Here is a 15150-nt window from a genome sequence, read left to right on the forward strand (position 1 = left end):
TTAACGTTAAGTACATACAAGTCACTTGGATACCTTGTTAAAGTTCTGATTCAGTAGGTCTGAGGCAAGTCCCAAGAGTCTACATTTTACATCCTCCCAGATGATGTTGATGGTGACTACACTCTAGCAGCAAGTTTGAGACACACTGAATTACTTAGCCAGTATTTGACATTTACTATTGGCTGGATGAGCAATCTGGACTCAAGCTATCCCTCGGTTACATAATGAGCTCAGTGCTATCATCAAGAACCCCAAATCTTTTTATCCTTCTGCTTTAATACACTCATCGTTTTTGACTTATTACTTGTTGATCACAGATAGCTGCTACAACTCTAACCATGATGTCATCACACAAACACTTCCAAAGGTGGGAAGCAGAATGACATGCACGAGAACTTTATAAGAGTGTCTCTTCTTGTATCAGGTAAGAAAACTCATTTGTGAAGGCTTACAGCAGATGTCCTTTAATAGCTTATTGGCCAGAACTGATCATAAAACTATTCCCATCTACACGGGAGGTTGGGAAAGAAAGTAGCTAGACTTCTCAGTCTCTGTAGTGAAGCACAGACCGGGAGAAAGGAGTTGAGAATGGCTATTAGGTGATCAATAAACAGGTCATCTATAGAAGCTTTTGTTATGATTGCCTCTTGTGTGGGGTAGATGATCTAAACCTCTGGGTGAAGAAAAGAAAGGGAGAGCATCAACTAATTGATTTGATGAATACATTTTTATTAGTCCATTTTTCATGTTTCAAAAAGCGTAGTGTATTTTTGGCAGAAGGTGACAGGTGATTTAGAATCATCTGTTTATATTTTTAAAACATTTTCTTTTATTATTGAAGTATAATCACTTTACAATGTTGTGTCAATTTCTGGCATACAGCATGTTTCAGTCATACATACACACATATTCATTTTCATATTCTTTTCCGCTATAGATTACTACAGGATATGGAATATAGTTCTCTGTTATATAGTATAAACTTGTTGTTTATCTTTTTTGTATACAGTAGTTAGTCTCGAACTCCCAGTTTGTCCCTTCCCACCATTTTCCCCTCCCTGTAACCAGAAGTTTGTTTTCTATGTCTTTGAGTCTATTTCTATTTGGTAGATAAGTTCATTTGTGTGTGTGTTTTTTTTTTAAGATTCTACATGTAAGTGATATCATATAGTATTTTTCTTTCTCTTTCTGGCTTACTTCACTTAAATGACAATCTCCAGGTCCATCCAGGTTGCAGCAAATGACATTTTATTATTTTTGTATGGCTGAGTAGTATTCCATTGTGTGAGTGTGTGTGTGTAACACCCACACACATACACACACCACAACTTCTTTACCCATTCATTTGTTGATGGACACTTAGGTTGCTCCCATGTCTTTGCTATTGTAAATAATGCTGCTATGAACATTGGAGTACATGTATCTTTTCAAATTAGAGTTCCCTATGGATATATACCCAGGAGTGGGATTGCTGGATCATATGGTAAGTCTATTTTTAATTTTTTTAAGGAAACTCCTTACTGTTTTCCATAATTCTTGCACCAGACTACATTCCCACCAGCAGTGCAGGAAGGTTCCCTTTTCTCCACACCTTCTCCAGCATTTATCATTTTAGGACTTTTGAATGAGGGCCATTCTGACTGGTGGGAGGTGATACCTCATGGTAGTTTTGAATTGCATTTCTGATAATTAGTGATATTGAGCACTTTTTCATATGTCTATTGACCATTCATATGTCTTCATTGGAGAAATGCTTATTTAGGTCTTCTGCCCATTTTTGGATTGGGTTGTTTGTTTTTTTGTCATTAAGATGTATAAGCTGTTTATATATTCTGGAAATTAAGCCTTTGTCAGTAGCATCATTTGCAAATATTTTCTCCCATTCCATAGGTTGTCATTTTGTTTTGCTTACAGTTTCCTTTGCTGTGCAAAAGCTTGAGTTTAATTGGGTCTCATTTGTTTATTTTTGCTCTTATTTCCATTGCCTGGGTAGACTGCTCTAGGAGAATGTTGCTAAGATTTATGTCAGAGAATGTTTTGCCTATGTTTTCTTTTAGGAGATTTATTGTGTCTTGTCTTGTATTTAAGTCTTTAAGCCATTTTGAGTTTATCTTTGTATATGATATGAGAGAGTGTTCTAACTTCATTGATTTACATGCTGCTATCCAGTCTTCCTAACACCACTTGCCAAAGAGACTGTTTTCTCCGTTGTATATTCTTGCCTCCTATGTTGAAGATTAATTGACAGTAAGTCTGTGGGTTTATGTCTAGGCTCGCCATTCTGTTCAGTTGATCCATATGTCTGTTTTTATGCCAGTACCATTGCAGTTTTGATTATTGTAGCTCTGTAATATTGTCTGAAGTCTGGGAGGGTTATTCCTCGAGCTTCCTTCTTTTTCTTCAATAATGCTTTGTCAGTTCTGGGTCTTTTGTGATTCCATATAAATCTTAGGATCGTTTTTTCCAGTTCTGTAAAAAAATGTCCTGGGTAACATGATAAGGATCACATTAAATCTTTAGATTGCCCAAGACAATCAATAAGGCAACAGAGATCCTAAATGAGACAATAGAACAGTTAGACTTAATAGATACTTTCAGGACATTACATCCAAAAAATACACAGAATATACATTCTTTTCAAGTACACATGGAACATTCTCTAGGATAGACCACAGACTCAAACACAAAACAAGTATCAACAAATTTAAGAGGATAAGAATTATTTCATATACTTTTTCTGACCACAGTGGCGTGAAACTAGAAAGCAACCACAGAAACAGAAATGGGTCGGGGGGAATTATTCCATGGAGACTAAACAACATGCTATTAAAAAAAAAAAAAAAAAAGAGTCAATGATGAAATCAAAGAGGAAATTTAAAAATACCTTGAGACAAATGACAATGAAAACATAACCAGACAAAATCTATGCAATGGAGTAAAAGCAGTCCTAAGAGGGAAGTTCATAGCAGTATAGGCCTTTCTTAAAAAACAAAACAAAATCGCAAATAAACAACCTAACCTACCACCTAAAAGAATTAGAAAAAGAAGAACAAACAAAACCTAAAGTCAGCAGAAGGAAAGAAATAATAAAGATCAGGAAGCAAATAAATTAGACATTTAAAAAAATAAGAAAAAAAAATCTATAAAATCAAGGCTGGTTTTTTGAAAGAGTAAGTTTAAAAAGCTAAAGCTTTAAACGTTCTTAGAAACAATGAACAGTACACACATGTAAATTTTAAAAATATGTGCAGTATATTGTGTATATGTACGTACGTGCAATATATTATATATGTGCAAATTGTAACAATTCCACCTAATAAAACAGAAAAATGAAAAACAAACAAAAAATATTAAATGTAATGCAAACACAACTTTTTCTACCTGTGTTTACTAGTCAAATAAGCTCATGCTATCTGTTACAAGAAGAAAAATATGATGGAGTTTAGACATCAAATAGCTAAGTATAAATGTTAAAAACAAGTAATTTAAATGTTTAAGTAAGATAAAAGTTTATATTAAGTTAAGCTAAATAATGGATATACATAGCATATTTAGATTTTTTCCAAATAATGTATTGAGGCATTGACTGATAAACATAAGTTTAAATTTATCTACTTTTGGCTTTTTAATTTTTATAAAGAGACAAAAGATATTTGGATCTGTTAATAAATGTCTTTTACTACAACAAATAGTGCTATAAAAAACATGTCTCTAAAAGTTATAAATTTTATCACTATTTATAAACTTACTAACCTACTACAGATGCTAATGACAAAGTGCCTACTTCTTAATTTTCACTGGAAAATAAAGGTTAATAATAGTTAGAACTAACAGAAACAAGAGTGAAGGAAAACAATTTTGTATATACAAAGTAGGAGACAAAATGGGATGTATTTTTTATGAAGAGTATGCAAGGAATATAGGATGTGTTTTGTTAAGGAAAAAGAATGTCTAAAATAAAATGGTTCAACATCAAGAAAGGAAAAAGAATAAGACAACATCTAAAGGGATATAGAAAGCTGCAAAAGGGAAAGAAATTTTATGTTGTGAGGTCAAAGCTGGCTAAATTGAATAGATTTATTTATAAGGGTTTTTTAGATGATCTCAATAATGTACTGATGCAAAATTAGATTTTTAATTTTCTCTTTTTTAAAATCACAAAATTTCTCAGACTATTTGTCTGCTCTTAAAATATTATAAAAGGTCTTTCTTTACCTTTAATGTAATCTGCCTAGGAAACAAAGATTCTGTGCCTTGGAAAATATTTCCATGCTTCATGTCATCTTAATCAGATATTTAGTTATTTAGGAAAACTAAGTCTTTTCAATATTGAAAAAGCTAAGGTTTTGGGGTTTTTTTGTTGTTGTTGTTGTTTTTTACAACTATGTAAACTTCTGTATTTACCTCTGAAATCCTTTGTTACTATGACTGACTAGATAATTAAATATTCTTTTACAGTGACCTGTGATTCTATATGATCAAGTGTTTTAAACCTTTTGACATTTCTGACAAACTTCCCAAAATCAAATTCTGAATCAAGTCTTTCTGACCTCAAACTAACTTTGAGATTTTCCAGACGGCCCCCAGAAGATCTCAAGGGTTGCTCTTTCTCCAAGAGAAATGTTGATTTATTTAGGCTTATGTTAAGTTACAGGGGAAACACCGTCAGATTAAAAAGTAATAGTTAACCTTTAAAAAAATGCTTACAAATAAACCTGACTTAGGAGATAAAAGACTTACACACTGATAACTACAAAACATTGATGAAGGAATATAAAGAAGATTTAAAGAAATGGCAAGAGATCCCAGGCTCTTGGATTGGAAGAATTAAAATGGGCAAAGTACCCAAAGAAATCTACAGATTTAATACCAGTCCTATTAAATTATCCAGGACATTTTTCACAGAACTAGAACAAATAATCCTAAAATTTATACAGAATCAAAAAAAGACCCAGAATTGCCAAAGCAATACTGTAAAAAAAAAAAAAAAAGAATGAAGCTGGAGGCATAACCCTCCCAGACTTAAGACAATACTACAAAGCTAAACTAATCAAAACGTGTGGTACTGGCACAAGAACAGACACATAGATCAATGGAACAGAATAGAGAGCCCAGAAATAAACTTACACAATTAATCTTCGACACAGAAGTCAAGAACATACAATGGAGAAAAAGACAGTCTCTTAGGTAAGTAGTGTTGTGGAAGCTGGACAGCCACATATAAATCAATAAAGTTAGAACACTCCCTCACACCATACACAAAAAATAAGTTCAAAATGGCTTAAAGACTTAAATGTAAGACAAAATACAATATTAATCTCCTAGAAAAAAACACAGGCAAAACATTCTCTGACATAAATCTTAGCAATGTTCCCCTAGAGCAGTCTACCCAGGCAATGGAAATAAGAGCAAAAGTAAACAAATGGACCTAATTAAACTCATAAGCTTTTGCACAGCAGAGGAAACCATAAACTAAATGGAAATACAACATAGGGGATGGAATCTTTGCAAATGATGGGGCTGACAAGGGCTTAACTGCCAGAATATATAAACAGCTCATACAACTCAGTAACAAAAAAACAAAGAACCCAATCCAAAAAAAGGGGCAGACAACCTAAACAGAATTTCTCCAATGAAGACATACAGATAGCCGATAGATATGTGAAAAGATGCTCAATATCACTAATTATCAGAGGAATGCAAATCAAAACTACAATGAGGTATCACCTCACACCAGTCAGAATGGCCATCATTCAGAAGTCCACAAACAATAAATGCTGTAGAGGGTGTGGAGAAAAGGGAACTCTCCTATGCTGGTGGCAGGAACATCTGGTATAGCCACTCTAGAAAACTGTATGGAGATTCCTTAAAAAAATTTTTAAAATTAAAAACAGACTTACCATGTGATCCAGAAATCCCACTCTTGGGCATATATCTGAAAAAAAATTCAATGTACACAGCAGCACGATTTATAATAGCCACAAATGGAAGCAACCTAAATATCCATTGACAGATGACTGGAAAAAGAATAAGTGATACATGTATGCAACAGAATACTACTCAGCCATGAAAAAGAATGAAATAATGTAATTTGCAGCAACATGGATGGGCCTAGACATTATCATACTAAGTGAAGTAAGTCAGAGAAAGACAAATAACATATGATATCACTTACATGTGGAATCCAAAAAAAAAAAAAAAAGGGACAAATGAAGTTATTTACAAAACAGACTTACAGACATAGAAAACAAACATATGGTTTCCAAAGGGGAAAGCGGGATGCTAAATTAGGAGTTTGGGATTAACAGATACAAACTACTATAGATAAAACAGATAAACAACAGGGTCCTGTGGTATAGTACAAGGAAGTATACTCAGTATTATTTAATAACCTATAATGTAAAAGAATATGAAGAAGAACATATATATATACACACACACACATATGACTGAATCACTATGCTGTTCACCATAAATTAACACAACTATATTTCAACAATAACAAAAAAGTTGTAAAAACTTCAAATCATGACAAATCATTTTTTATATAGTTTCACAAAATACTTTCACATAATAGTTAATGATTTAACATCATTCTTTGAAATAATTTTGTTTAAAGAATTTAAAAACATTTTAGTGGGTAAAGAACTGCTCAAATAGAAATTGTCAATGGAAGCAGAGCCTCACAAAGTGATAGAATCAACATAGATTTATTCTGATCTTTTCTCAACATTGCAGGTCAAGGAATCCTCTTTAACAGAAGAATTTGAAGCAATTAGCTTATGAGAGAGTGGTATAAAAAGAATATTAACTTATATATTTTCACTGACAATTTTAAATTCCCACTATCTAAAATGTTTTTATACCAATATAAGTTTACTGAAAAGGCAGCTATGATGGTTGAGTAGACTAGAAAAAAAGCAAAGATAAATATTTGATTTTTATGGAGACTAGACTGTGAAAAAACCTGATGAATTATCCCTATATTTTAAGATCCACCCCTCTGGTTAAATAAATACTTGTGTCTACCTGATGCAGATACCACAGAACCACACTAACAATCTGTTTTGCTTGGCAACCATGTTCTAAAATCAGAGTATAAATTAGGGTAGGCTAGTTTATGAGTAATAACAAACTCTAAAATCTCAGTTGACTAAACCAGTAACATGTACTGACATCTGCTGCCCCAGGGTAACCAGCTCTATAACAACTAGTCTTTAATCTGTGACCCCAAAATAAGTTTGGTTATTAGGTTTTATTACTATTAACAACACATTGATGAAAATAATGTCTTGCTTTTGTAAAGCTTTCTATGGTTCAAATGGCAATATCCTACACACTGTTCTATTTTTCTCAGTACCTGGGTGAGATGTTAATGGACTTAGATCTAAGGGTCAAAGGTATTAAATGACTTTCTCTAGTTTATTCAGTCCATAACCAGCAAAGACAGAAGAAACTAGCTCTTCCAAAAGCATTAATCTAGTGCCTTTACCACTAAAATAACAATAAAGGTTAAATTGTACTGAGCACATATTATATGCTAAGAACTGTGCTAGGTTCTTTCTATGCATTACTGAGTTTAATTCCCAGAGTAACACTGTAGAGGGGGTGTTATTAATACCCTTACTACAGAGATGAGGCAACTCAGCCTTAGAACAGCTGAGTACCATGCCCAGTCTGAAGCTGTTTTGGGGACTCTGATTCCAAGGCCATACTGACTCAACACCCTACATTGATTATATTATTAGTTGACACTCCCTCCACTTCAGACTTCTTACCAGAGACATTTCTTGTCCTATTTCCAAGGAAAAGCAGAAGAGGAAAGAAGTAAAGTGAAACTTAAAGACTGGCCTGAAGAAGAGTGAAGAGAACAAACCTGGGGTAAAAACGGCATGCTTGTTACTAGCTAACAGAGGCAACTGCAGCTGGGAGCAATGCCACCATCACTTCTGTTTTGGGAAATAAATCCTTTGCTTGGCACTTGCCCACTCACCTTTGGTGGGTCTTCTCAGACTGTAAGTACTTCCTTACCCCATCCAAACACTCATAAGAATCACCTTCCTTCTAACTTACCATCCCAAACATGCTGATCATTGTCAGACCACTTTCTATATGTCCTTCACTTATCTATTGCAATCAATGTCTGAATATACCGTAAGAGGCTAGAGGGCAGGTTCTGGGCTATTGTGAATAGAACCTAAAATGCTACCATAGTTCTCTCAGACAAACATTCCATGTACACATGCAAATACAGAAATATATCTTTTAAATTTGGGGTATTATTCTGATAATTGAGTATCTCCCCATTTTCTGCAGAAAACAAATTCACATATACTGTCTCATTGATCAATGTAACACAGCATAACTCTCCACCACTGTTTTATTTCCTGAACTCTACACCTCTCATTCATAGAATAGTCGAAATCTTGACCTTGCAAACATTCATTAATTTAATGCTTTCAGGACCTTGTCCATAGTTTTCTCTGCTTTGAAAACTTCCCCAGCCTTCTTCAAATGTTTGATTTCCACTTATCCTCCAAATGCCAATCTCTAAACCTTTTTCTCATCCTCCTCAACCATAATCATTCAGTTCTCTTCTCCCAAATATCTATAGTACTTTGCTTATATATTGATTACAAAAATTAACACACTGCGTTCCACTTAAGGTAATGCAGTAAAAATCTTTGTAAGCAGTTTTTTAATTTATTCGACAGACACTATATGGTTTTTCTTGAGGGCAAAGACTTTAATCTTCCCTGATCATTTAATTGTTTCAGCTCCTAGGTCCATAAAACTGTGAACTCGTCATTTACTTTTGTAATACTACAACCTGACACACTGAATCAATTGGAATAACAATATCTGTTATCATGTACTGAACTACCATATACCAGGGATTTTAGCTATTCTATTTCAATATATCCTTAAGAAAAAAAAATGTTTGGAGGGATGATTACTAAATTTCTTTTACATGTGAAGAAATTGAGTTTAGGAGCAATTAATTTGCCTTAATCCACACAAGAATTAACTGTCAAATCTGGGATTTCAATTCAGTTCTGTTTTAAGGCAAGGTTTTTAACCACTATGTGCATGGTTTCTCAAAAAGCAGGTAGCTCAGGAAGTGGTAACTGAATGTTGAGCTTTTGATAAATAATTTGCTATTAAAGAATTAAATGAATTATGAGGAATAAAGCACTATTTTTGGTGTTAATGAGGATAGAAATATCCAATTCCATCTAAATTTTTTTAGATTTACTACATAGTCAATTTTCAAAACCAAAGCACTTTTTATAAATTATGTACATTGAATCAGTACTACTTCTTGACTTAAAGATCTGTTTAAGACAATATTCTAAATATTCCATCAGAAATAGAATAAGACAAAAAGTTGATAATGAAGAAATTGGGGAGCTGTAAGTTAAACTGTTAGAAAACAGGTTATACAATCCATACAAAGACCTCATCAAGGCAGAGAAACCACTCAAGGATTACATTAAGTAATAGGGTTAAGAAGAATGTGGTCTGAAAAAATTGAGTATCCTCTAATAACTATAAGTACATGAGTTTCTAAAATGCCATACATAATATCCATGAAATTATGTTGCATAATGTAGTAACACGTTATGCTACCATTAACGCATTATAACTATGTCATTTGGAAGGCTAATTTTTCGTGTAAAACCACTTAACTACATAAAATTGAAAATAATGATTATTGTAACTACTTTCACTTTTCATCGTTAGAAGTTCAGGATTAAATACTCCATATGCAGTTATTTTATGATGATGTATATTTTTATGGAGTGGTCATATAGTGTTCTAAGTAATAATTGTCTTAAAATTCCCAAATACATAAATCATAAGATCTTTTCACATATTATCATTATGAGAAGTCAAGGTAAGTCACTTAACACCTACTTAACAATGCATATAGAGTTCAACATAAAATTTGGATAAAATCTAAAAAGAAAACTACAAGTTTTGAGAAAAAACTAAGTATTAAAAAATATAAGGCCATTATAGCTGTTTAATAATAAAGCCTAATTCTCTTAGAAGCATCTATTCCCTTAAAATACTAATGTTCATAAATATTCTAAATTGTTTTTTAATGAAATAATTTGTTTTAGAGGAATAATCTCTACCCAGATTGGTTTTGTTAAGATTCCTGGGGAATAAAAAGAAGGAAAAGGGAGGGGAGCTGAGGTTTTTATAGGTTTTTATGTGCAAGATTTATCTAAATCCATGTAAAATAGTGTATTATTTTCTTCATTTTTAGGAATAAGAATGAGACTCTGAGGTAAAAATTTGCTCAATGTCACAGAGCTAATATAGCCAAGAGAGATTTCCAAAATATCATGTGCCATGTATTCAGTCAGTGAACATTTATTAGGTATCAGACATGGCTCTAGATGCTGAAAGTTACAAAGACGTTGAAGACGAGGTTTCTATCCCTAAGAATCTCACCATACAGTGAAGGGAGACAGAAATAAACATATACTTGTAATGTGATGAGTGGTGTAAAGGACCCATCTTAAGACACTGTGGGAGTTTAATCCATGAAGTCTTCCTGTAACGTGGGTGTCACGACGAGGAGATTAGATTATGGAGAGTGAGGAAAGAAAAAACTGCATCTTTATTTAAACTTGTCCTTAAGTGTTTTTATTTACCTGCTATTTCCCCTTGTCTCCCTTCTATTTTATGGCTATCTAGGCTTAACTATATGACAGAAACTATTCTTTGTGAGCAAAAAACCCTGATAGTTTGCATGATACATGGCACATAATACAGTTGTCATTCAAAAAGCAAACAGTTCAGGATTTTTTAAAAATCCCAATTGTTAGCCTTCAAGAATACGTAAAGACTGTGTAAAGGCTCACAATAGTGTTCAAATGAAGATTAGACAGAAGAAAGCCTAAACGTAACTCAGTTTGATAAACAATACTCTTACCTTGGTCATCACATTGGTCTCTCCAAATCGCAACCACCAAGATTTCATGAATCTTTTGTGTTATGGCTTCCTTCTTGAATTGATCATTGATGATCCCTTTATTTAAGATATGAAAGCATTACAGATGGTCATGTACATTTTCTATCACATTTATTATAATTATTAGTTATATTACTAGCTATATAAATCTTTAAGATTGTTTATTAATGTATTCTTTTCAAGGATTTATGATTGGGATTCTTCACTCTTTTCTTTTCCTCTATCATATTTGTCATTTCTTTCTTGTTTTCTTATGGTTCAGATTATATATCAACCCAATTTTTTTTTTTTTTGCATTGGAGTTGGCAACATTACCCAATTATCAGCTGCAAATTTAATTAACATGCTGTTTATTTCTTCTTCCAGATAATTAATAAAGTTGTTAGAGAAAACTTGGATGAACACCAAACACCCCACCAGACAGCTACCCTAAGTCGGATGCTCTGCCATTTATAATTACCTTTTTCTTATGGTCCTTAAGCAAATTTTCAGTGTTCAATCCAGAGCCAATTTAAATTAATTTGGAGGGAACTACTTTAAGAAACACACCAACTGTTCCATAGTCCCTTCTTAGATCTTTGATTCTGTAAAATATTTATACTTTATAACTCATGCCAAGTCTATATTAATGAAATTGAACATTTAAGCACAAGGAGAGAAAAGTCTGAAAGTTCCCTAAAAGAGCATGGTCTCAATAAACATTTAAGACAAAGTTCTAATTGCATTATTTATGAGTTAAATGAGAACATGAAAGAGGCATTTACTTTTCACCTTTTGCGCCACTGATTTCCCATTTCACTTAATGAAATTACTAGCTGATTTCAACTTTTATTAATCATTTTTCTGGCATACAATATGTTCTTTAGTAATACATTGAAAAATAATTAAATTTTTTGCCAAAATTGAAGAAGAATTTCAGGAAATCTTTACATTAATATAAGTTCAAGAGTTGTCCAAGTATAAAACTTTAACACTAAGCCAGGGTTGTTCTCATAATTTTAAACATACATGAGGCAATACATTCAAAGTTAAATATTCTTCTTAAGTTTCTACATTATGTGTTAATATATAAGTATATAATAATAATAATAATAATAATAATAATAATAATAATAATAATAATAATAATAATATGTGTTGCCAGCTTTGAATCTTATAATCATAGAAATTTAAAGCTGGAATATATATGAACTACTAATTAGTACAATTCCCTTGTTTTATAGTTGAAAAAATACACTTAAGTTAGAAATGCTAAGCAGCCCAAGTTGATCAATTTGAGCAGTGTGATCTGTAGAATCACTTTCCTTGAACCAAAAACTTAAGAGATTCAGATCTCTTAAAGATAGATATTTAAAAGTCCTAATTTTCTGAATGTGTTGATTGTGGCAGCAATCCAGAAGACCACTGTGTATGTGCTGGGTAGATAAGTAATTGACTTAACATCTTTTCCAAAAGCCAAGGAGACATCACAGTGAGAAGATAGCATTGTAAATTAATGGCATTAATATAGATTGTTATAACACAACAAATCTATGGTATGTGGAGTTATAGACTGCCTGCTTAATTACTGGAAACAAACAGATATGCCAATGATCATTTGTCACAGTTAAATTCAAGCTAAGGGTATTTATTAATAGAGGAAAAGTTCCAGGAACTCTAGAAGCAGGGCCAATAAGGAATCTTACAGCCAATAACCCCTTGTGTCCAAGCACAGTAGGTAACCAAATATAGAGGTTTTAGTTTTCTCTTGTTATAACTCACTAAGCAATGATTACTTAAACATACATAAGATATTAAAACATTTCCTATGGAAATAGCTTTGGTTTTCTATTAACTTAATACACATTTTTCCATGAGAAAGCCCAATGTCCTATGTCTAAATGAGCTATATGGGACTTTGATATTAAGTAGGTGGCTTTTCTTCAAGTATGAAATCCACACTTGCCAAACTCTTCTACATCGCCATTTTCCCAAGAAGATATTTTGAAATCATAAGATGTGCTACAGATAATTTTCACTTACAGTTGTATCCCAGAATATACATATAATACTAGTAGTTGCGAACCGGATAATGCAAAGTCTGTTCTTCACAAATATCTCATATCTTACTGGAGATCTATTTCCTTGAAGTGAAAAAGCCTTCTAAATAGAATTCCAATTATTGTTGAATAAGTTACTAAGATGTACATCAATTATATGATTCAAGACAGAGAACTGAGCACACATTTTAAAACCTTCTGTCATTAAGACATCCAGAAAAAATACTTCAAAATTCTGAAGGAGAAATTATAGGGAAGAGGAGGGCAAGAATATCAGAGGACTAATCATTTTATAAATTTCTTAAAAGCGAAAACATGTGGAATCAAACCTATGGATTAAAGAAGTGCCAGCTAATTTTAAAATTTTATGTAAGTAATGAGTTTATTACATATACACACACATGCGTATATCCCCAGCATATTGATTCTTCAGAGTAGGAACTTTCAGTATTGACATATACCATGGAGTGAAGTGTGACAAGGCTCTTGTCTGCTAGACCAAAATGAACCTTTCAATTGGTAACAAACTGTATCCACTCACATTGGGTTTTTTTTTGTTTGTTTGTCCTCTTAAATCAGGTTAGGGGCCAGTAATAATAATAAGAGAAAACCACATGAACTAACTATTTTAATCAAACTAGTTCTTCATCCATAAATAAAAAACAATCACTAAAGAATCATAAGACCTAGAGAATACCAGTAGTTTAAAAGAAAAAGACTGAGATAAAGAGACAGAAAGGCTAACATCAGCAGAAGCAGAGAAAATTAAAAGAAAAAGGGCTGTTAAAAGAATTCCAAAAATACTCTCTCAAATAGCATTGAGATGACATTGCACTAAAACACAAGAACATGCTGCTACTTAAAAGGAGTAGAGAACAAGAAATAGCTCCTGAACTTGAACTGATTGATTAAGTAATAAAAAATAATTATAATAATCGCAATTTACTGAATTTACTGAAAAACTCCCTGAACAAGAGTAAAACATCAAAGAGACTGAACACTTGAGTAAAAAGTAAAAAAGACATGGGAAGTAAATTTGGGAAGAACAAATTTTTCTAACAGAATTCGATGCATTCATTAGTCAAAAATATGTTGAATGCTTACTAAGTGCTACATATTATCCTCATGGATTTTGTCATGGTAGTGGATAAGAGTCTTTGCCCTAGTGGAGTTTATATTCTATTTAAGTGGATAAACAAATACTCAAAGCATTTCAAAGAGGAAGAAAGAGACAAGAAAATATAAGAGAAACAAAGAACAAATAAGAACCAAAAAGATAAAATGAGTAACTGATAGAAGATTATTTTCCAGACCTTCTAAATATATAGTGAAAGTAATTTTGAATCTAAAATTCTATATTCAACCTGGTGGGTGAAGTGGTATGCTGAGAAGAATTTAACAACCAGCTCTCAAAAAAAAAAAAAAATAGCCAGTCTGATTTGTATTATTTGATTATTTCTATGGAATAAATTCCATCACGACCAATTTCAAGACACCAAAAGTGAGGTCACAGAATTGAGAAGAGATACTTAGAAGTCAGTATTTGTGAGCTGGTATGAGCCGGCTCCAGCATACCAGTGGGAGTAGTGAAATAAAGAACATTTTTTTTTTTGAAACTCCAAGGCATCAGAAGTTCACCATTCATCTACTCTTTAAAAAAAAATTAGAATATTTTAGAAAATGAAAATGAAATGTAAGAAACAGGAGGATATGAGATCCAAAATATAATTGGTCTGATCCAGGAGTGCTTTAAGTCTTAGAAAGTAGTCTGTTTGAATTTCATCATGTATCCAGTAATATAAAGAGAATATAGTTCTATTTTTAATGAGAAAACTATATAATTAGAAACTCCACCTGTTCAAGAAAGCCATAATCCAAATTTGGGGCACTGATTTTAAGAAAATAAAAGAAGTTTGAATTTGACATTTAGGTTATCCTTCTTTAACAGAAATGGAATAAGTTAAAAAAAAACTACTTGCTTTTCTACAGAACCAGTGATTACATACTGCATTCTGTACTCTACAGAACTCATTATTTTTACTATAATATTTCAAATACTAATCTTTAGCAATTTTCAGAATTAATCTAGATATAAAGTATAGAAAATTAAATTATTCTATATAA

The 15150-nt window shown here is 32.4% G+C and overlaps 1 long non-coding RNA gene across 1 annotated transcript; it reads left to right on the forward strand.

Annotated features, from left to right (window-relative positions):
- Positions 1-291: 291 nt before the first annotated feature.
- LOC116663641 lies at positions 292-11676 on the forward strand. The gene is made up of 3 exons (XR_004319893.1): positions 292-424; positions 7807-8015; positions 11354-11676. It is a non-coding gene; the product is annotated as an uncharacterized LOC116663641 (long non-coding RNA).
- Positions 11677-15150: the final 3474 nt, after the last annotated feature.

Source organism: Camelus ferus, chromosome 5 (genome assembly GCF_009834535.1).
Source record: "Camelus ferus isolate YT-003-E chromosome 5, BCGSAC_Cfer_1.0, whole genome shotgun sequence".
Taxonomy (NCBI): domain Eukaryota; kingdom Metazoa; phylum Chordata; class Mammalia; order Artiodactyla; family Camelidae; genus Camelus; species Camelus ferus.